The sequence below is a fragment of the Ambystoma mexicanum genome, chromosome 7p (assembly GCF_040938575.1).
Source record: "Ambystoma mexicanum isolate Mex_15411 chromosome 7p, UKY_AmexF1_1, whole genome shotgun sequence".
Classification (NCBI taxonomy): domain Eukaryota; kingdom Metazoa; phylum Chordata; class Amphibia; order Caudata; family Ambystomatidae; genus Ambystoma; species Ambystoma mexicanum.
Genome location: NC_090939.1, coordinates 698,745,409 through 698,767,978, shown reverse-complemented (window position 1 = coordinate 698,767,978; position 22,570 = coordinate 698,745,409). Strand labels below are relative to the sequence as shown.

Genomic DNA, 22,570 nt, shown 5'->3' with positions numbered 1-22,570 from the left:
CCTCCCAACCTTTCTTATTAGAAAATAATTTTAAGAATGTTGGTAAAATTCCCACCTTTTTGTGCTCATGAGAGAGATGCCCAAGGGAACTATGGCTATGCATTCTCTCAATTGTCTGAACCCAATCATACACATAAATTGCCTTCTTAATCAGCATTCATTTTATTGAGTAAATCATCAGAAGTAAAACCCAATTTCCCTTAAATTTCCGAACAGTTTTCGGGTGGAGCAAAGCCCTTGATTATAAGACCCAGGAGAGTTGTACTTGATAGCCAGTGGATGAGGTGGAGTCAAGATATCAGTCAGAGAACATGCAGAGAGAAAGGAAGGAACAAAGGGAAAGTGGGTCATGAAAAGAACTGTGACACATACATGAAATTAGCTAAGTTTAATGACACCTGTCCAATGCCCAACAAGAATTTGGCAAAAGAAGCACTGCCTAGATCAGTGTCACAAGGGGTTCCTCGAGGTGTGATAGAAGGAAAATGGAGGAGTTTACATTGAGAATAAAACCAACAACTATGCACATGTTAAGCCTAAACGGTAGAGACAAACCATTGAGAGAAACAATACATTATGAGTTTTGTCTTTTTTTATGGAAGCCAGAATGGATTGAGAAGTTCATTAATAAGAAATCTATGTAGCCAGCACAGATTAAGACAGCTAAGACTAAGAAAATGGAAAATAAACAGGCTAAAATCCAGGGGAATGTTTGCCATTGTGATAGGCATTATAGGGGAAAATAAGGGAGATCGATTGAAGCTGTACGTCTACTTGAGAATCACATGACAAAAGACGAATCACAAAAGCCTAAATAGGTGGCAGATGTAATTTCTGCTCAATATATATGTCAATGGCACGTGTGTTGTGGTACTGTTCAGAGCACAAAATGGGTGCAACATCAGAGTAGGTGAGAAATAGTATTGGAGGCACGTAGGCTATAGGTAACAAGTGTCCAGATGAGATATATACAGTGACAGGATATTATGCGCAGATTTAATATTATGGTATCATTTCCACAATTAATGGAGGTGTTGTCAATATGTGGGAGGTGAAATACAGTAGATAGCCATTTTAATATTCTCCAGAGAACAAGAATTGACTAACCTATGCACAAACTAAGCTCAATAACCACACAAAATCATATAAGAAACATGAGAGATGCTGTGAACACGGGACATGAAGATATCTGGTGTGTGCCACTCTCTAATTAAATCGATTATGTATATTACACAGCTCATCATGGCAAACATGCAAGTATCAACACTTTTCTCATCAATAACTGACTAAAAGCCAGACTAATTGCTGATCATTACCATCAGATTCCTCTCAGATCAAGCACCACTTGAAATGCAGTTAAGTACTCAAGTCGCAACTGCCCTGACAAAAAGTTGGACTTTAGAAAGTGATTTGATTTGAGGTTCTTTGGTTTTATTGACTGGTAGAAAGAATACTCAATAGTTTTATGACACAATAGAAGAGTAGCCGTAAAACTAGTTGTTTGGATATGTATAAAGGCAGAAATAGGGGACAGATGATAGCAATTAGTTGCAATAGAATTAAAAGCTGCAAATCAAAGATAAACTAAGAAAGAAAAGGCAGAGAAATCTTCATATCAGCTTTAGCCTCGGTCCATAATGTACAATTGAAGAGCAATAATGTATATACATCCATGAATAGGAAAGAAGTATTATGAGTAAGAAAAAAACTAATTCATGAGAAAAGTGACAGGATAGGTAAGATACTATCCAGTCAGTGCAAGATGAATACATGTTGGTTTAGAGTCAAAATGATGAAACACAGCATGTGATCTTAAATAACGAGATCATCTGAGAAATCTTTAGTGAATGATACATATGATATATGTGATTATTGTAAATACTGGAGGCGGGCATCTGTACTCCTGCTCTCTATATGGCAGAGTAGAGGCACAGAACACCCAAGCCAAGATTCTCTATTTGGTAAACGTGGACGAGCAATCAAGGCTTAAGCTCTCAGGAGGCGATGCAGGCTGGTTCTTAAGTACAGTGTAGTCCCCAAGCACCCACAAAGAAATGTCCACACACTATGTTAGTGATAACACAGTGCTTTATATAAATAAAGTTTCAATGATGTACACAATCACAATAACACACTTTGTGCTCAGGCAATTCTAAAATGGTAAATATATACAGTCTCAATGTGGTACCACAATTACCTCTTAGATTCCATTAAAATGCATCAACTGTAGACAGTTTCAAATTTCATACAAATCAATTAATAAAGTGAACCAACAATAGATTTAGGAGGAAAACAAGTTGGTTAAACATTTGGTAGAAAACTGGGCACCTACCACTAGGCACAGTTCTGTATGAGGATCCCCACCTGGGAAACCTGTAAAAATAAAGTATATTGACACGCCCAGTCCATATATTGTCTATTAGAGTCTTATTTCCTTCTATAAAAGTTCTACCACCCCAATGTACCTGGTTTAGCAGAGTTCGCCGCCGGGTCACCAACAGATCCTTCTTGAGTGACTCCCTTTAAGGCAGGAGCCACATATCATCGAGATCCCTCGAAGAAAAGGTGAACAAAGGCATCGAGGGAGCAGCTTAGGTCCTGGCGGTACTCAACAACAATCAGTTGTGGACGTCTTGCGAAGATGAGGCGTGCGATACAGCTTGATGATGATAGGTTATTGCTGCAAAGAGTCAATAAAGAACTTTGGCTCAGCAAGGGGGTCGGGTCGTCGGCGTCTGGCGTCGGCAAACGGGACTCAACCACGCTGGCTTCCCGAATCTTCGTTGGCGTCTTTGAGGTCTTCAGGTGGTGGCAAGCCCACCAGCGGATTCTCCTCGGTCGTCGATGTCCTTGACTTTCTCCGGCAGGACGAAAGCAGTCGACGGTGATGAGCAAGGAAGTCATTGATTCAAAATGTCTTAGGCAATGGAGCATTGTGGCTCCAGTCGACGAGGTCACAGCGTTACTCCTGAATCTCGATCAACAGTGATGGACTTCACTGTCTGGGCGCTTAGCTTTGTGATTCTGTGGCAGTCCCTGTCTCCAGTCGGCAGCCTTTCGAGGACTGACTTCCTGGGCACTTCAGCGAAGGTTAGCTGGTGCACGATGGTCCGTCGTAGCTTGGGAAGAGGTCTCCTAGCCAGGTCCTCTTTTGGATCAGTTTCTTGTAGACACAGCAGCTTTCAAATTGCGTCAAAGGGTACAGTGGTTCACCTTCTTCTTCTGGCTCGGTTTCGAGAGTAAGCATCAGGTTTCGACTTCAGCTTCTGAATGATTTCCATTAGTGAGAGGTCCCCAGATATACTGTTTGGTCTCTCATTCACTCTGCTGGGTCACACTCAGACAACCAATCATCCAGAAGGGCAACCTGGCAGGGACGCAAAAAAAAAAGAAAAAAAATAAATAAAACTGTTCTGTCCACCTGGGAAACTGAGGACTCGATGCCAAGTAGCTCAGATGAACACTTGTTAGCAACAGACACCACATGTTTTCTAAACCACAGCCATAAGAACTCTGTTGCTTATTAGCAGGAGGCATCTTATGAAAGGCCATCTTACTGTAATCGTGACAATAACAAGAACATCTGTGATTGTAAAATGTGCTAAAAGAAATGTTCTTGCAAAGTTTTCTTTAACTTCTCCTTTCTGTGTCTTCTTGCAGTGTGTATCTTGACCATGGGGGCACCAGGAGCTTTTCATTCTGGTCCAGTGCTCTAGTTTGGCAAAATAATGTTGTAGTGGTATGTCTACATTGTATAAATGACCTTAGAATGCAATTTTTTTTTTAAATACAGAAATAGATTTTAGTTACTTTTTGCTACAAAATATGTTTGCATTTCTTTGTGTGCCACAGTAATGGTTTATTGCCCTTTCACCTGCATCCCACGGTGAGAGATCCTTCACCTGGGGCAGTGCAATTATATGCAAATGTGCGCACGCACCAGAAATGCTGCATGAACAAAGTGTGACAAAAAAAGGGGGGGGGCGTCCTGCCACATATAGTTAAATATTTACTAATATTTATGTAAATAAGACTTATTCTTTCATATTTTTAGCTTCACAGGAACAACTATGTGCTTCCTTTTAACCATTTGAGAAGTAGAGGAGCAAGAAAAACTAGTTGAGTTCACACAACATTTATTATTTTGCTAGTGAGTTTGTTTTTTCTTTATTCTATTTTCAAAACATTTCTTTATATAGAGTATCTTACTCTTATACTCTTTTTATACAAAACATTAACAGTGCATACAACAGTGCATCAACATACTGACAAACGTGAGTGCACAAAGAGCAACATAATACCTCACAGATCTTGAAAGGCTCTGAGTTTTTAAACAAGAACCGTACACATTAATACATACAGAGCCTAAAAGTTCAAAGTCAAGTTTTTTCTTAATTATAGAGCGTGCCGGAAAATGTGCTCTTTCTTGTTAACCTGTGTATGGTCAAAATTGCCAGACAGGAAGGTGACCTAGCAACAACGTGAGCAGGTGACAACAAAGAGTAGCATGCATTTGTTAAAATCATGTGCCATCCATCATTTTTACCCACCAACATAATAGTTGTGAAATAGTCAATCAAAATGTGAGCACACAAAGTCAAGCAGATACCGGAAATGCACTGTTTCCCGCAGAAACAACATTGAGGTCTCCTTTTGCTACTTCTTCACCCTCCCTGCCTTGTTGTTGCTCTCCACCTTCCACCTCCCTAGGGTACATCTCACCCCACCACCATCCTGTGAAAAAACAGCCCCGCATAGCTCCTTATCTCCCAAGTTCACTGGCGTGTCAGATCAGTGCTGAAATTATAGACTGCAATTGAAAACAAAGACTGACAGCACTTTCACCCATAGGTAATGTGTATTTATTTTATTTTATTTTAGATTCATAGCAGCGCACAAAGCCCTGTGGCATCTAGGCGCTAGATACAGTAAGTGCAGAGTATAGTAAGCAAAGTGCAAGGCCAAGCATATGGGTTACAGATATGATTTAAGCAAACTCTAGTAAAGCCTCGCATTATTGTAAGGGGGTTACTCATGAAGGACAAAATACGTGTGTGTGCGCACAGACTGGCAAAGCCCTGCCTCCTGGTACGGGGGCTACTTCAGGTGAGCAGGAACACATGCAAGGCAACAATTGGTGTGAGAACACAATCTGACACAGCCTCGCATCATGGTAGGGGGGGGGCTAATACAGGTGTGAAAACAACAATTTACAGACAAAATTAATGTATGTGCACAATCTGATGCAGCCTCACGTCATGGGGGCTACTACAGGTGTGAAAACAATCACTGAAGGACAAAATGAGTGTGCATGCACCGGTTGCCAAAGCCTCGCCTCATGGTATGGGGGCTACTTCAGGTGAGCAGGAACACATGAAAGACATTGTTGTGAGCACACAAACTCGAGGGGCTAATATAGGTGTGAAAGCAATCAATTAAAACAAAATGAGTGTGTGTGTAGAAACTGGCAAAGCCACGTCTCATGGTATGGGGGCTGCTTCAGGTGTGCCTAGGAGCATGACTGGCAATATCTGTATATGCGCGCAAGCCTGGGTAAGGGGGGCTGGGTATTTACTATGCAGATACAGAAGACAAGTTACATTGATCAGTGACAGTAGCAAAGGAAGGGTAATTCGAAAGCATAGAAAAGAGGGTATGACTTGGATTAAGTTTACAGGTAAACAAATATGGTGGCTTGCAAGGTCAATATTATTCCAGCCAAAAGGAGAGCAGAAAAGTGGTGGTCCGCCACACGCAAACCGGAAAACAGCCTTATCCTGTGAGGCCGAGGGTTAGTTAGCGGCAGTGGACAGAGCGGTATAGTGATGCCGGCATTGCATTACTTCACTTGTAATGAAGTACAGATGCATGAGAACTCCAGGCATCTTCGCCTGCCGAGGGTGATTACTACAGTTTGTGGATATGGAGAGTCATTGTGGTGGTCTCGGCTGAAGTTTGGTGTCCGCAAGTTAGGAAAATGCAGCACGAGCAGATGATGAGGCGGGTTACATGCATATTGGTTGCCTGCTGCTGGAATCGATGGAATTGACCAAGGAGGATTAGGCGGCCAACGTTGGAGGTGGTAAGGTGTGCCGAACCTGTTTGCTGCAGGTGGGCATAACAGACAAGCAGAAACATCGTGTATGTGGCGTGAAGTATATTGAAAGAGATCAAGGTAACCAAAGCGAGGTAAGGTGGGCCTGAGACTTAATACGGGTGGTTGGTTGGCCACAGGACACAGAGGGGGGGGCATGATTTGGTAGATAAACAAGTGTGAGACAAATGAGTAGGAGGTATTCATCTCCTAGCCTTGCATTGCAGAGGTAGACAAGGCACTAAAGGGCGCATGTTGATGAAGGTAGCAACGTAGAGATTTAACAAACAAAGTGCATGATGAACGTGCTTTGTTGCACCAAATGCGCCCACACAAGGGTTGTTTCAGACCCTTTAAGGGTGGCCTTTGAGAGGGCCGGCTTCACCTGCTTGCTCCCTGAGCAGGAAGCTGATATGGAGGGCCTCCGCCAATCGACCATCAGCGGAGACGGATATTTCTTGGTTGAAGGTCTCAAGGGTGCAACGGTGGCCATGATGGAAAGAGCAGCCTGCTCTTTTAAGATTATAATAAAGCCCGGCATGGCCTTACCTGCTGCAAGGTCCCGTGGGCATGATGTTCGTAGTGTAGAGATGCCAGAAAGTCATAGCAAGTGGGCAACCCCTGAACTACAGCAAAATAATAGGTACATAAACACAATAGCAGTACAGGACCCCAGATACAGCATGGACCCTTAATTTTAAACTAACCCGCCTATCTTGAAGGAGGCCAGTTTTGTGCACTGTTACCAGCACTGCTGAGTATCCAGTAGCAATTGAGAATACGGCATAGTCAGACAGTTAATGAAGACTGACATTGCAACAACATCTACACATTAAAATTAAATAAAAACATAAAATAAAACATCGAACCTAGATGGATTTGGTCTTACTCTTGTTGTCATCACGTCTTCGCTTTTCCAGTAGTTTTCGTATTTTGCATGCAGCACTTTTCTAAATGTTCCTCTGTTTTCTGTTTATCCCACACAGTACAACCTAGGCTCTCATGGAGATTCTCAGACATGTTTTCAACCATTTGCATAGAATGTAAACATGTTCTTGCAAGGTAAATAGGGGCCAGAGCAAACCATGCAATTAGATTTCAAAATAATCTATCCTGTATCCTGGTGGTAAGCATCCATCCTAAATCCTAGGCTCTAGGTTGCTTTACCTCCATCCTTGTACTGCCTCTTGAAGAACAAAGTCGATCGACATGAAGTAACCTTATCTTGCCTAGTTAATTCACCTCCTTTAAAAGTGGGCTCCTCCACTGTTTATGGTTCAACCCAAACCTTTATAAACTAACCTTACTCAACTGTTCACAAGGGGTCACTATTCCTCAGCAACGACTGCTGTGATCCTATTAGCCGATGGGAAGGTAGTGTGGCAAGCAGAGACGTTTTTATAGGAGGGCAAAAGAGGCACTTGCCCAGGGCTGCCACCTTGGGCAAGTGCCATCATAAAGATAAAGGTAGGCTTGCTATCCTGCTCCTCTTGGACTTGTCGGCGGCTTTTGACTTGGTCGATCATAAAGTTCTATGTGATCACCTTGTCTCGACAACCCACTTCTCCAAGTCAGCCATCACGTAGATACAATCATCCCTAAATAATAGGACCATGCACGTCTTCTTGCCTGTTACAGCAGCTGACCGCATTCCCATCACCTGTGGCGTGCCCCACGGCTCATGCGTCTCACCAACTTTGTATAACATCTTTACAAAGCCTTTGTTTGATGAACTGGACCGTCTGGGTGTTACCTACATGAATTATGCAGATGACACCTAGATAATCCTACCCCTCATAGGCGTGTATGACTTAGATGTTAAACGTGTGAACGCAATCCACACCATCATTCAGGCCTGGATGGCCATCCATGGCCTGTGCCTGAATGACGACAAAATGGAACTCCTCAAATTTAATGTCTTCAATATAGATGGGAACAACATCCCAACTGTTAAAGTAGTCAAAACACTTGGTTTTTACCTCAACTCAACCTCAACAAACAAGTGAATATGACCGCCTCAGCTACTGCCTATACGGGCAAGTTGATAAGAGCATGCAGACCGTTGCTATCTACAGAAAGCTGCTTCATATTAGCCAGAGCCCTTATAGTGTCCAAACTGGACTACTGTAATGGCCTCTAATTAGGCGCTAATAAGGCAATACTCAACAAACTTCAGATTATGCAGAGTAATCCTCTCAGAGGGGCAATCAATAAACAAATAAGTGAGCACATCTCAGCTACTAGAAAACAATGTAAATGGCTCTCTATAAAAGAAAAGATTGAACTTAATACCATTTGTCTTACCTTTAAAGCGCTGAACCACACAGCCCCCCCATACCTCACTGAAAAATTCACCTTGAGATCACCCACACGCATCACCAGATCTTCTGACTCCTGCCTGGTGGTCCCAAGATACAACTTAAAAAGATCTGGAGGATCTAGCTTCCCGGTCATGGCTGCTCAATTATGGAACACCCTCCCACCTGACATCAAATCTATCCAATTATTTTCCAATTTCAGGAAAAGTGTCATATCTTGGTTACTCAGCAAGAACTATCAATAGCCATTAAGTACCTGCACATGTTACACTCTAACCCGCTTACTGCAATCTATCAATTCTCCAGCGACTTATATAAACTCTGTTTTGCCATTTATGTCCTGCCCCTACTCCAGCTATGTATAATACCCACTCTGAGAACCTCCTCATTGACTATGTTCGCTAATTGTTTACTTGTACTTATCTGTTATTTCGCGTATTACCTCAATGTATGCACAATCAAATAACTGCATTTCCTCTGCATGCACACTCTCCAACCTATACTGTATTTCCTATGTATGTAACAACTTACTGAAAGTGCCCAGATACCTCTGGGTCAGGTGCGCTATATAAATAAAATAAACAAACAAAGAAACAAACAAACAAATGTTGCATTGGGTTGCAATTTGTTTAGTACATTTTATGTGCATCTCTGACAATATTACCTTGATTGAAAACTCAAATAGATTTACAAACAAATGTTGATTATATATAGAAATCTACACTGAGAAACTCGGTGTGTGGTTAGTGTATTTAAATAAAAATAAATATATTTCTGTATAATACATCTTTCGTGTTCACTAAATGAAAGTACATGTTAAATTGAGCACCATATCAAAAATAGTTTTCAAGAGGTTTTTGAAAATGTGTGGGGACATAGTAGCATATACTTGGTTCCCTACAACACTACCTATAGAAGAATAGACTGCACTAACAAAATATCTATCTCCTTTTCTCATCCGCAGTTTGTATGTATTTGCATCTAATCATTAAGACTATTTGATGGGTGCATTGTTTCCTCAAGTTTATGATTATTAAATAATCACCTGTTTAATGATGTTTTGTTAAAACATACCACACCCTCTTCTCATAAGAAATTGATAAGCTGTTGATTTCCTATATACGTTAAAATCAAATCCGGAACAATCCTGAAAGTATATGCAGAGTATAAAGTAATTTATTTTTGTATTACCTGCCCAGTTATATCCGTCCCTTCCTGAGACACTGGAGACACTACTCATACAACTATTTAAGAAGTACCCTGAAAGCAGAAACCCATATTCTCACAAATGAACAGAAACGACTCTAATCATGAAAGTATAGAATCAAACTAACAGTTTAAAAAATGTAGATCTTTCAGCAGCATTTCCACCCTTGATCACACCACTCAACATTTTACACACCACCATAGGCAAAGACGGGCCATCCTTAGGGTTGTAGAATCTCTTCTCTGGGAAAACACTACCAAAGCCAAAATATTATACATTCCACATTCACTACTCATCAGGCATGTTAGAATACAGAGTTCCTTGGGCAAGAGCTTATCACTTTGGTGTTCAAGGCATACATGTGCACTCACTTCTATATCTATGAAGGGACGGCAGCGATCTTCCAAATTGCTGCTGATGGTATTAAGCTACTCTTAAACCTTTTCCCAATAAGTAACAATTGGAAATCCACCCATATCTTCCATTTCTTCCATGTATTCATTTAAGCAGGGACGGGCAGCAAAATCACATACCAAAATGGAGACAAAACTGAGATTTTACCACTCAGTAACCTAAAGTCTACCACACAGCCCTTAAAATAGGCAGCCAAATTGGAACCTGGCTGCTCTGAAAGCAAGAATATTGGACTCTGACATGCTCCCTAGACAAATTGCTTCTCTTAGAGTAATACTCATTTGCAAAAACCATTACCACATTAAGTGATCACCTCTTTCTGACATTGAACCTCTGAATCAAACTGATACAAGCACTGACTGTAGTCATGCCATTTCTGCAAAGACTGCCCTAAAAAACTGATTGAACAAATGGAATTGGTCAAAATCACAGCTACAATGGAAAGTCTTGACCTTAAAAGCTGTCATCGCATCACTTCAGCAATAAACACAAAGCACTGGTTACTAGAAGGGGAAACAATCAAAGTTAATGTGTTTTGCTTAACTCATAATGTGAGAAAGAACTGGAAAAATATATATTGCATAAATCCTTCTATATGTCTGATAGAAGCCTGAGATCTTCATAAATCATGAGACTACAAGAGGATTGTTTTAAGTAAAGCAGAATGAGAAGCAAGGTGCCAGTCAACCAAGACTTCCTGCTCTGGATAAAATGTCAAAAGAACAGAAAGTCGTTTGGACTCTTAAAGTTAACAAGGTGCCTAAAATGTAAATTTGATCACTCATTCTAGCATTGCACTGCTAAGCTCAACATAATAGTACTTTTGTTTCTATGCAAGGATCTGAGCATTTTTGTACCAGCTGGATGTTGTTCACTAAGTCTTTCAGGTAAGTCATCTTTGGTTCCCTTTGTATTGCATTGTATGTGTTATTTTATAGCACACATTTTATCATTATTATAGTTTCAATGTGCTGTTAGTGAGAACGTCCTTGGAGGACCGAAGTCCAGAGTGTTGGAGGTCATTTAGCCGAAAAGGGCTTAGCAAGGCTTGCCAGGCTCCGGTAGAGAAGAAACCCATGCGGTCAGGCATGTGGATGGGTGCTGAGATAATTAGAAGTAGAATCATTGCTAGAGACCCGCTATGTGTTCAGTGTGCCGGAATTTATTGTAGGTCTATGCTGCATTCTGCTGTCAGAGGTGTTGAGGCGTAGTCTGGTGTAGGTAGCCGGAGAGTTTATATGAACAGCATGACCACATTTCTTGTCATAGTCCATGCTGTTTACTGATGAGTGGGGGCAGCCATGCCTGCAGCCAGTGGAGTGATTTATTATACGTACTTTGCCGCCTAAGATGTTGCTTTGTTGTTAGGGTGACAGCTCAGGTATTTGGCTTCTTCTGTCGGTTCTTGTGGCTGTGATAAAAACAGTAAGCAGCAGCGATAGACTATGCTCCAACTAATCACCACAGAAGGTGCGTGTGCTGGGGGGCAATATGCTCCACAGGAGGTGCACAGACAGGGAGCAATGTGGGAGGTGGGATCTGGGGGTATTGGCGGTTGTGGCGAGAGGCATGCCAGTGGGCTGTCTGGGTGACCCTAAGGGTGGAGAAATGATGGCTGCGAGGGGGGCCGCTGAGAGAGTGGAGGGAATTGTGTGTGGAAAAGTGGGGGCTGGGTGAGGTATGTCCTGTCTGGTCTGGGGGGAGAGAAGGTAGCATGACCAAGAATAAACTATAGTGCTGCACTTTCGCAACAGTAACGGACAAACCTCAGAATCGACTTTGGCACAGCAATGGGCACACTCATTAATCAAGCATGGCACTACATTGATTAAACCTTGATTTACCTGTGGTAGAGTGAGGGACGGCTAGCGTGTAATCGCATTGGTTTCAACTAATTCAGCTAGAGGTAAAGGCCTATATCGAACCTTGGCAACAGTGATGTAAATGCTCAGAATTGGCTATGCCACAGTAATGAGAAACTCAGAAATCAAATTTGGCACTGCTGTAGAAACACCTGGATTTAATTATGGCAGTGAGAGGGGGAATGAAGACACTCCTACATTTGAGGCTCAACAGTGAAAGGTGATGCTGATTTTAGCTCCTGCTCATTTAGCCTTCATTTCGAGCCCTGGAGAGTGAAAACATGTTTGAAGGTTCAGAAAACAGATACATTAATAGTATCCATGGAGGGGAGCACCAAAAAGGTCAAGTTAAAAAGAAAATGCATATGAATAATTAAACCAAATGGACACAATTGAAATAACTACTAGGAGAATTAATTTGCAAATTAAAACGTGTTAAAAACTTGAGATGTCCGCCTCTGCACATTCTAAAAGGGTGGTCGGCCCCAAGTGCATGTCATGGATCAGCATATCAAGCATTCAAGAGGAACTCTTTCATCCAGATTTCAGTAATGCAGCAAAAGTCCAAATCAAACTGACATGTCAATTAATGAATAGAAAGAGCATTTGATAAGCCCTTTGAATAATACTTGATTCTCCATCCTAATCCCCACTGCAGTCCTTATTGCTCTCTGCATCCCTCTTCCCTCTTTTCCGTGTTCACTCCTTCTGCCATGAAGTGAATTGTACTGCATGTTGGAACATTATATATTTCCAATAGATAAATTACAAATACACGTCCATGGAGTATCTGGAGTAATAGTCAATTAGGAATAAACAAAGGATAATAGGCCGACTACCCCTACCTTAAGTCCCTGAGAAGCACAAGGTTAGATCCAAGGTAATCTCATACAATTTTAAGATTACTGATACCACACGTAATGTTTGTAGAAAAATTAATTTTATTATTCGAGCATCTTGTGCCCAGAGTAAAAAAGGCTCACTAAAGCCTGTATATGTAAAAAAACAATCTGTGCTATTCACTTACACTCTAGCTGGTGTTTACACACCAAACCTTTCATAAAGCCAATGTACACAGAGAAAGGAGAACGGGAAAACCAGTATATATATATTACTGTAAACAAAAACATATATAATCAAGACAAAGGATCAGGCATATTTAATCCTCCCAACAATAATGTGTACCTCATAGGTTTAACAGGAGCGGTTGATCATGCTGTAAACAAAAACATATATAATCAAGACAAAGGATCAGGCATATTTAATCCTCCCAACAATAATGTGTACCTCATAGGTTTAACAGGAGCGGTTGATCATGCTTATGATTCTATATTTCATTTGCTCACTACTCTATTCTAATTTACCACGTTGATGTAGTGCAAACGGGGGTTACTTTATACACACCAGATACCCTATAATAAGTTGTTATGTGAGAGATAGGAAACAAAGGTGTACAGGGTTCCTATGGCAAGTCGACATATGTTTCGGCCTTTCTGACTCATACAGTACACTCTCTCGGTGCCGTTGGTTCTTGTGGTGGTAGTGGCCGTCATCAGGACATAAAAATGTAATATTGTCAATACTTAATACTTTCCCATTAGTTGATTATCTAGAGATAAAGATACAGAAAAAATATATTTTACTAAGAAATGTTTATAAACAGAAACATGCTAAAAAAAAGGTTAAAAAAAACCTAAAAAAAAAACAGTGGTAACAGACAGTAATCAAACAGTCTCTTCTTGGACTAACCTGAGTTTTTCTCTATTTCTTCGAGACGTTCTAGGTAACTTTATAGATATTTTCGTTCGGCTCCTTGGCAGATGCCGAGCATACAGTATGAGTTAATTCACCGTATCTGTAAATATACATGTAGCAATCAATGGGATGCTCATACTTACTTATCGCTATTTCATAGGTAAAGTGCTATCAGTTGTCTATCACAAACTAGGGAAAGAGTACCTGTAATATTTTAGTATTGTGACGAAATTGAAGGAAAGGACAGCCCATACGGTGTTGCTCAAGATGGTGCTGTATTTAGAGTAATGAGAATGCCATCTGTTGATTTGAGGAAACAGCAACTGGAAAAGAAATGACACATAATATTACTCAATCTGTTTCTAAAGTACAGTTGAGTTCAGGAGTTTGGCATTTTATTGTGTGCAAATTTGCCATTAATAGTAAAGAGCAGTTTTTAATTTTTTTGATTTTTTAATTTTGTGGGGTTGACCCATAAGTAAATTAAAGATGACTGTGCCTTTGCTGTTAATTTTAGCATAACGCTCAGATTTTCATTGAAATTGTGCAAGGATTCTTTTTCCCAGTTATAGCACGAAAAAATGCACTGCTCCTGCTGTTATAGAAATACACCTTAGTGCATCTCCAACAAGCATTTTTGCGAGCCTTTTAACATGTTGTGATGTTGTGAGGCGTTCTGGCCTCACGGATTCGAGTGCCGTAAAATGACGGTGAACAAAGGGAAACCAACCCCCTGTGTTATCCCGCAGGGTGTCATAAAGGAGAGAGGGGGGTAATTTCAGTGCCACTGTTCCCCATAATTACAAATAATGACTCACCTGCAGGGAAAAAGCTCCTCTGCTCTTTATCTTGTAGCTTTCTCAAACGAGAGTGGAGGTTAGATAATCTCGGAAGGCAAACGTTCGCTAGTTTCCTTCTAAGTCTTCTATTTAAAGAAGCGTGACGCTCACGTGATCAAGTGTCACGTGGTAGCGAAAAAACCAGAATGAAAGGCATTAGTGCGCCCACGCACAGATGTGCTATGGTGACACGTTGTGGCCTTATTAAAAGGTGTACATTTACAAAAAGCAACTTGTTGTCCCTCAAACAGATGTCTGGGCCCTTCGCTCGCAGGGGAGTGTTTAATTTCCATAGTCTACTCGGCACGTATGAGGAGCAGGGAGACTGCAATATACCTGGGATTTGTGGTTTTTTGGAGTAAACAGAAACTACATATCAGCATATGGAAAATGGATCTAAGAAACATACTTTACAAATTTCCATCTTACATAGGTGCTCCAAACAGACCAGTGTTGGAAGTACTGGGAGCCTACAGTCAACATATAAATGGTGTTTTTCAAAGACAAATGCATAGCTCTCAACTCACACGCTTTTGGCGGGTGTCACCCGCCTTGTAAAGGGCTGACTCACCCGCCAAGACTCATGCACGCCCATTCATTCCAATGGGCGTCTCACCCGCCAAAAACAACATCGGGTGATTTCACCCGCCTTTGTAACACAAATGGTTGAGAGCTATGCAAATGTATTCCAAAAATGAAGTTTTTTTTGCAAACAGCACATATACATAAATGCATTTGACAAAATGATTTCTCTAGCGTATGATGATTTTGCAGAGGGCAGACCTTCATGAATAAATATGTTCACAGAGAAAGTGCATTGCTATTCAGTGCTTACATTTGTGAAGGAGAACAAGGAGGAAAACCTATACACAGACGAATTCTAGCAGCAGAAATGCAAACCAAATAATATTCTAATGCTGTGGTTTGCAGCATTAGTTCAAATGGATGTGCCAGATTTACAATTTGACAGTTTTAGATTCAACATTTTTGTTTATGTAGTTTCTATAGTGTCAGGTGATACAAGTCTATATTGATTAGGCCTGGGAGACATAAAAGAGTTCCCAATTTACTCCGGCACGCGTAGAAATATTATTGAAGAATGTTTTCCAAAAGAGGGGCTCTTGATGCCATGCTGTTATAGGCAGGAAGCATTAGGGCACACAGCAACTGCACTGCAATGTTTTCAGGATGAATGCATTGATCATGGTACCATACACCATCAATCTGGGTATAGCTGATGAAGATTATGCTAATGTCAGATAATGCACCCAAGGACCTGTACAAAATGCAATAAATCGCAAATAGTAGATACAGGCTTTTAATGGATTGTTGTATTGTCGGGGGTTCATTCAGACTCGCTAGCTAAAGTTCTGCTAGTGTCAGGTGCACCGCCTGAATGACCATTCACAAGAATATGTTCCATTCCACAGCCATATTTAGGCCTCCCTTTACTGAGTTGATTTCGTAAATCCAACGTTTCTCAAACCTGGTTAAAGATAGATCACGGTCGCCTCCTCTAGGGGCTTGCTGGACAACTTGTAAAATACAACAGAGCATCTCTGTGGGTTTTTTGCTGTTTTTTCATGTAGTGAGCTACCATAGGCTTATTGTCTATTTGATTTTAAATGCACGATTTGTGCTCACAAATTTGTTGTCTCACCTGCCTTTTCGTTTTGCCAATGTATGCTAAGTCAATTAGCCAGATTGTAGAGTGACCAGTGAGGCAAATATACCTGAAATTAGTAAAGAACCATTTTCTGTATGACCCTGACCTTCTCACCTGCATGGGTCGTATGCTAATTACATTGCCACCACATATAATCCTGGCCCAGCTACTATGTTGGTAATATTTACATAGAGACAATACTCATAATTGATATCGAGCAATGCCCTTGAAAGAATCTATGGGAAGTTTTGCTTTTTCAAGACATTGGGCCTCATTATAACTTGTGCGGCATGGGTTTAACGGCGCTGGTAATGGTGCCGGCGCCGTTAAACCCATTCCGCACAATTACGAGGTCCCCTCGTGGGACCCGCTCTGGACGTCGAAATTCATAGACCTTTAACTCTCATATGACTGTGCATATAAGAGTAAGCTTGGGAATACCCCAAAGTGTGTAGCCATGCCTGGTGATCTTTTGACAGTTATCATTTGTTTATATTGTGACAATTACATAATAGCTTATTTAGATATGCCAGGGGAGCAAATAATAATTGTTGGTGACTTATGGATGTGGTAAGGCTCATGTTGGTGGGGACTTTTTTCTACTTTTTCATAAACAATGATGACAGTGAACTAGCATCATTAAATGCAGATCCTCAATGATACATCTGGTTTTCCCATTTTGAACAATCCCTTTCTCCTATCAATATTCTCTAACGTTGGTAAACGCAACTCTACCCAGGAATGGATCCTCTGCTACCAATCAAAGATGCCCCTCTCTATCTCCTGAAACACTCACACAATCCTCACCACGATATTGTTTTCCTGGCCCAAATCCCCTTACAATCTACACACCCTCTCTCACTTAACTCATCTGTCCATTTGGTTTTCCAAACCCCCTTTTGCCAATGAGATGCAAATCTACTTCTCTTTTCCATTTTATTTTTTTACAGCTGTGCTATCCTCCTATCTGACTACCATCCTCCACTGAATGGGATGTCAGTGCCTAACATTCAACACTTGGAACACCAAAGTCAGGTACCTCACGGTCTCCCTATGTCAAACCCCCTCATCCTATTCACATTACCAATTCCCCTAGCCCTCTGAATACCCATGCTGCAAGGCTACAAACTGTGTGGTCCCCTTTGACAGTGCTCAAAGGCCTCATCAGTTTATTACCTTTACTATCATGGGTGTCAGCAAAAACAGATGTAATGTGAAAATAGCTATTCCCACCTCACCTACGAAGCTACTAAAATATTCATTTCTACTCTAGTCTTCATTCTGGAAAACTTTTCTAGACTCCTACTGGGTCGTTCTCTCTTCTCTTTCATCCCGGCAACCTAGTAGTTACCTGTCACTCCTGCTCTCTGCAAAATCCAATTGTCCACTCTCTCTTCCACTCACCGCCTCTAAACATGAATCCTCTCAATGCAACACATGTCCCTCTTCGAAAGCGAACCTCCTGCTATACAAATCTCTTCCTGGGCTTCCCCCAACTTGGTTAACCCATTGTCCTATTCATTCCATCTCCCACTCTTCCATCCCAAAATCTGCTCAATCTGTCAGTTATCCACCATGTCCTGCCTTCACTTCTGCTCATTCACACTTCCTTCTCCCCACCACTGCAAATACCCCTCCACCCCCACACCCCACTGCGCCGATATCAAAAACACAACCACAATTTAGCTCAGAAGAAGTACCTCAAAGCCAGGAAACATGAAATGGAGCCTAAAGTGGCAACATCAATCCCCCCCAGGTCCCCGATCACCAATCTCGACATCCAGGTAGTCTATATTGTCCGTAGTCTTTGTTTCCCCTTCAAACTTACCTCCCCACCAAAGAAACATATTTTGTACACATATTCCTATGTAAGACCTGTATACATTCCAGTGTCTGCTCAACAGGTTTTGGGATGTTCTACAATCTTAAATGACTAGCCATTAATATTCATATAACTAAATATATGTCTTGTGATCTACATAGGACATTCAAATACAATTCTCTGTAGAGTGCATCAGATCACAAAAGTTGCTTTTTTGATTATCTAAAGATCCATGTACAGAAAATCAGTCTTGAGGTATTTAATTAAAGAAGTGAGAGACTATACGTGACATCAACCAAAGGTTTGCAAGTAACCTGGAGGGCTGTTGCTCCTATGTTAGAAAGCTGTGTGGTGCAAATTTAAGGTGCCTCTTGACTGCATTTTTGTAACACGTGCGCCTTTTAGTATTATTGAAATCTTTTTTGTTAAAACGGCTGTTATATCAATCTATAAGTGCACCGACACTGCCATCACTTTAGGACTCAGGTACTTGTGCAATAACATAGAGGATGTTGGTAAGAGCCTTCTGGCTTTCTTGGCCAATCCCACCTGGTTTAGGTCTGGCAATAGCACTTTTCTCCTCCCACCACTTTTCTCTATTTACCAACCACCTTTCATAAACTAAGTTGCAGAGCCAAGTGCCTGTTTTTAGGGTTTGATAAAGGGTTATGGTTGCTGTAGAGCTATTTCTCTTATGAGGTTGGGCTGGCTCAATTTCCTGCTGCACACCAGGAAACCTGGGCGTCTCCACAACAGTGATCCGAAGTCCAGCATCCACAGGGTTGAAGGAAAACCCATCCTGCAGCTGAACTGGCTTGGTGGCAAATCCTGATCATTAATGATAATAATAATAATAATTCAGCATTTATATAGCACTACGAACCCTCAGGTATCTGAGCACTGCTTAGCTAATTTATCGACCTCTGAAGGATGAAAGGCTGAGTTTGGCCCTGCCGGGATTCGAACCTGCATCAGCAAGTTCTGCACAGATATCAAAGTGAGCACTCTACATGCTGTGCTATCAGACTGGCTAATCCCCTGCCAAGCCGCCATTGGCAGGGGATAGGGAAACACTGACAAATACAGCCGCAAACGAAGCCTCATCAATCCATTTCCCCATGCACAGTGGTCCACAGTGGTCCATGGAGCTTCAACAGAAGAATGATCCTATACCCAGCCTCCATGGGCTTGAAGGAAGGCCCATCGTGCAGTCGACGTTGTCTGACTTATAGGCAAAGGCCAACCATCTTATCACCTGGCAAAGGGGTCATGGCTTCCCGCATTCAATGACCAAAATCAAGGGAAGGAAGCTCTGAATCGCCTACCCACACTCAGAAGCCCTTTCCCTCCATTTACCAACTCATTCCTCACTAAAACAGTGACTGTAGACTTAGCATCCACAGCCTTGAAGGCAGCCCAGCCTGCACCCTGCAGCCGACCTTCATCTGATGGACAAAAGCTGGCATATCTTTATTATAATTTTTTATTATTATTATTTTTTTGTTCTAATAATTCAGCTATAACAATGGGTTTTTATGAACATAAAATCATATCACCATTATATATCAACAGTTCAAAGTACCTATTATATAATACGTTAATTGCTAAAAAAGAGAAAACAACTCAATAAGGAAATAACAAAATTGCTTCTTCCCCTCCCTTTTAAACCAACCGCCCACCAGGTGTGAGTTTATCAAGTTACTCCATTATGATGTTTCTGATAAATATCCCAGCCCCTGGGAGCGGGTTCGTTCATGTTACTCCTTCATAATCTTTCTGATAGAGATCCAAATGGTGGTTAAAGGATAAATGAGCGAGGTGTTGTTGCCTCTCAAGTAGAGGCTCCAAATATCCTGGCCCTCTCTGTTTAATAGAGCTTCCATTTGAGCTGCTCTCAGGCTATTGACTCTCGCTTGATGGATAACCTTACAATGGCACAGTAAGTATTTGCATGTCTCATTCTCACCCGTCCCACACATTCTACACGTACATTCATCTCTCAGCAGGAGACACCTGGCCCCAATGATTTCCAAGGTTTCAACCAGGTTGAGTTTCACCCTCATGTATTCCATGTGGATGTGTGTGTAAGGGAACCCTGATAGACAGGAGGCGAGCTACACTCAACATAATTTTGGCTGCTATGTTTGGTGGCTAGTATAACCCAATTTTGGTCCCTATCCAGGGAGTGGATGCCCTCCTTTAATATTTTTGTTTTAATTTCTCTCTGGTGATACCTCGTATATCAACATGTAATCTTTGGGACCACATTTCCCCAACAGCCACAATATTAGTGCCTGTAGTTTTTATCACCATATTCCTCATTTTAGTGGCTTCTGCGTATACGAAATTCAGCAGGTGTGATCCCTCTGCAGTTATTAATTTCTAATAGTACAAACCTCATTGGTACTGCACTTGCTTGGTAACATAGCAAATATTTTGTTTGCATTTCAAGAACTGTACAGGCCATCTAGCTGGTAAGCTCATCATGGCCTTAATACGGTATGACTGCAGATTCTGGAGTTCCTTTTCTTTCTTTGTGCCCCAAACTTCTTCCCTGTATGTTCATTTGGGAATGATTTCAGTATTGTAGATTGATTTTAGGGAGGTGATGGTATAGCCAGCATGTTCTTTTGCAAAGTGTTTCATGCCTCCTAGTTGTTTAATCGTGACTTCAAGTTTTTCTAGGTGCGGTCCCTAATTTAACCTATGGTCAATAATGACCCCGAGATATTTATATTCCGTGACCTCTTTGAGCCTTTGCACCATTTAGTGTGCAGCTACTAGTTTCATCTTATTTTTCCCTTGTTCTATGAAAAGTCACAACCTTAGTTTTAGCAGTGTTTTTTTAAGGTTATGAATTCTGGCAAATTCAGCCATTTGATACAGCAGGGCTTGTAATCCTCTGCCTGCCAAATTTCATTGTTTAACTTTTATTCGGCGGTAGGTCATAAAAGTCACAAACAAGTTACAACAAACAAAAAAAGTACAATCATTTAGAGTATAAACCATGAAAGGATTAAAAAATAGCATACAATTCATTATTACATAATTGAAATAGACTAAGAACTTTAAATGATCATAACATTCTGGGGGGAGAAGATACTCACAGCCCCCCATCACAGAAATCAAAAATAACCATGCATCTCCTCAGGCGTGATGTATAAATTTAGCTACCCGATAAATAATATTTATATCATCCATTCATTTGCATAACATTAATGCATCTACAATAGTGTTTATACCTGCTGATCTTACCAGTATTTTCAGGCAAAGTCCCCTCAAGCCCCTAAGACGAGAGGCCAGTTCCCAGACGGGACGAGAGGCCAGTTCCCAGACGGGACATATACCCATGTCAGCAGCTCCCCAGGATTTTGTAAAAGGTGCCACTTTAAGAGTACCTAACCTAAATTCAAGAAGCAGAGAGTGGGCAACGAGGGGTGGGGGGGAGATGAACGATATGGAGATAACATTCATGACCACATTCATGATGGCTCCCTAGGTAATTTGGGCCCAACTCTATCTTAAAACAGGGTTCCTTCATGTTCTTCCTAGCATTTGCTGTGAACAATCTCTTTACTTGAAGAGACGTGGCCTTGGCGATACTTTCTTGGCTCTCCCAAAGCCCGCTCTCACCAAGATCAGACAAGGGGTTCTCCACATGTACATCCCATGGTAGACTCCTACCTCCTGCCAGGCTCAACAGGTCAACAAGGCCATCACAATATTCGCTCAAACCAGGGGTATTCCATAATCTCAGACTGAAAAATACTAGTTGCATAGAAGCCATGTAGCTTATGGGGCATACATCTACTTCTATATGGTTCAGTGCATTGGTTGACCCCCTGGAAAGCGAGAGAATACTCTTCAAAAAAGTAATTCTCAATCGTCCCCAATCCATCACTGTTTACCTGCCCCCCATAATTCTGACCCATAAATGGCCGCAGTGGCAGCTTGTTTTTCGTGCAGTTTGATTGCTGGCTTGAATGACCCCTTGCCATGCTGACTAAGGAAGGCCCTAGCAGCATCACTATATTGTTCCAAGGTGACAGGCTTTTTCCACTTCTGGTGTCCAACTCCCACTCTCATGGAAACGATTTCCCATATAGTTGTAGAACATGGCCTCTTCCAGTCTATGATTGCCCACCCTGATGTTGGTGAGATGCTGCTTAACATGCCTTGGTTTGAAAACCATAGATTTCGTTTTATCGACATTCAGGGACAGCTGTAATTCTTCACATTTCTTCGTAAAGTTTTCCAGAAACACTCTGAGCCTCTGGGGTGAAGTGGATTATATAACTGTGTTATCTGCAAAATAAAAGGCCAGGATACTTTTTCATGGCCAGTTTCGGAGCGTCCAACCCATCGAGGGAGTTTCAAATTAATATATAGGACGTCATCGTCATATCTCAGCCAGGATATTAGCGAGGTTCCAATATTTGGCAGGTCCGATTGTTTCTTACTTAAATATTCTGCTTAGTCTGCCTGGTGTACATTGAATAATAAAGGGGCCAGAATGCATCCCTGTTTTTATCCTATAGCCATAATAGGCGCTCTTAATGTTCACTTGGAATCGAGCCTTAGTCTTTTGTTAGT

General features: G+C 41.4%; 1 protein-coding gene and 1 long non-coding RNA gene across 4 annotated transcripts in view; one reads left to right on the top strand and one right to left on the bottom strand.

Annotated features, from left to right (window-relative positions):
* HTR1F (5-hydroxytryptamine receptor 1F) overlaps nt 1-22,570 on the top strand; it is a 3,723,175-nt gene that overhangs the window by 1,474,508 nt on the left and 2,226,097 nt on the right. The window lies entirely within an intron of this gene.
* LOC138526264 (uncharacterized) lies at nt 13,183-14,582 on the bottom strand. Its single transcript, XR_011283533.1, has 4 exons — nt 14,469-14,582; nt 13,855-13,973; nt 13,645-13,750; nt 13,183-13,504 (listed from the first exon to the last, which is right to left on the bottom strand). It is a non-coding gene; the product is annotated as an uncharacterized lncRNA (long non-coding RNA).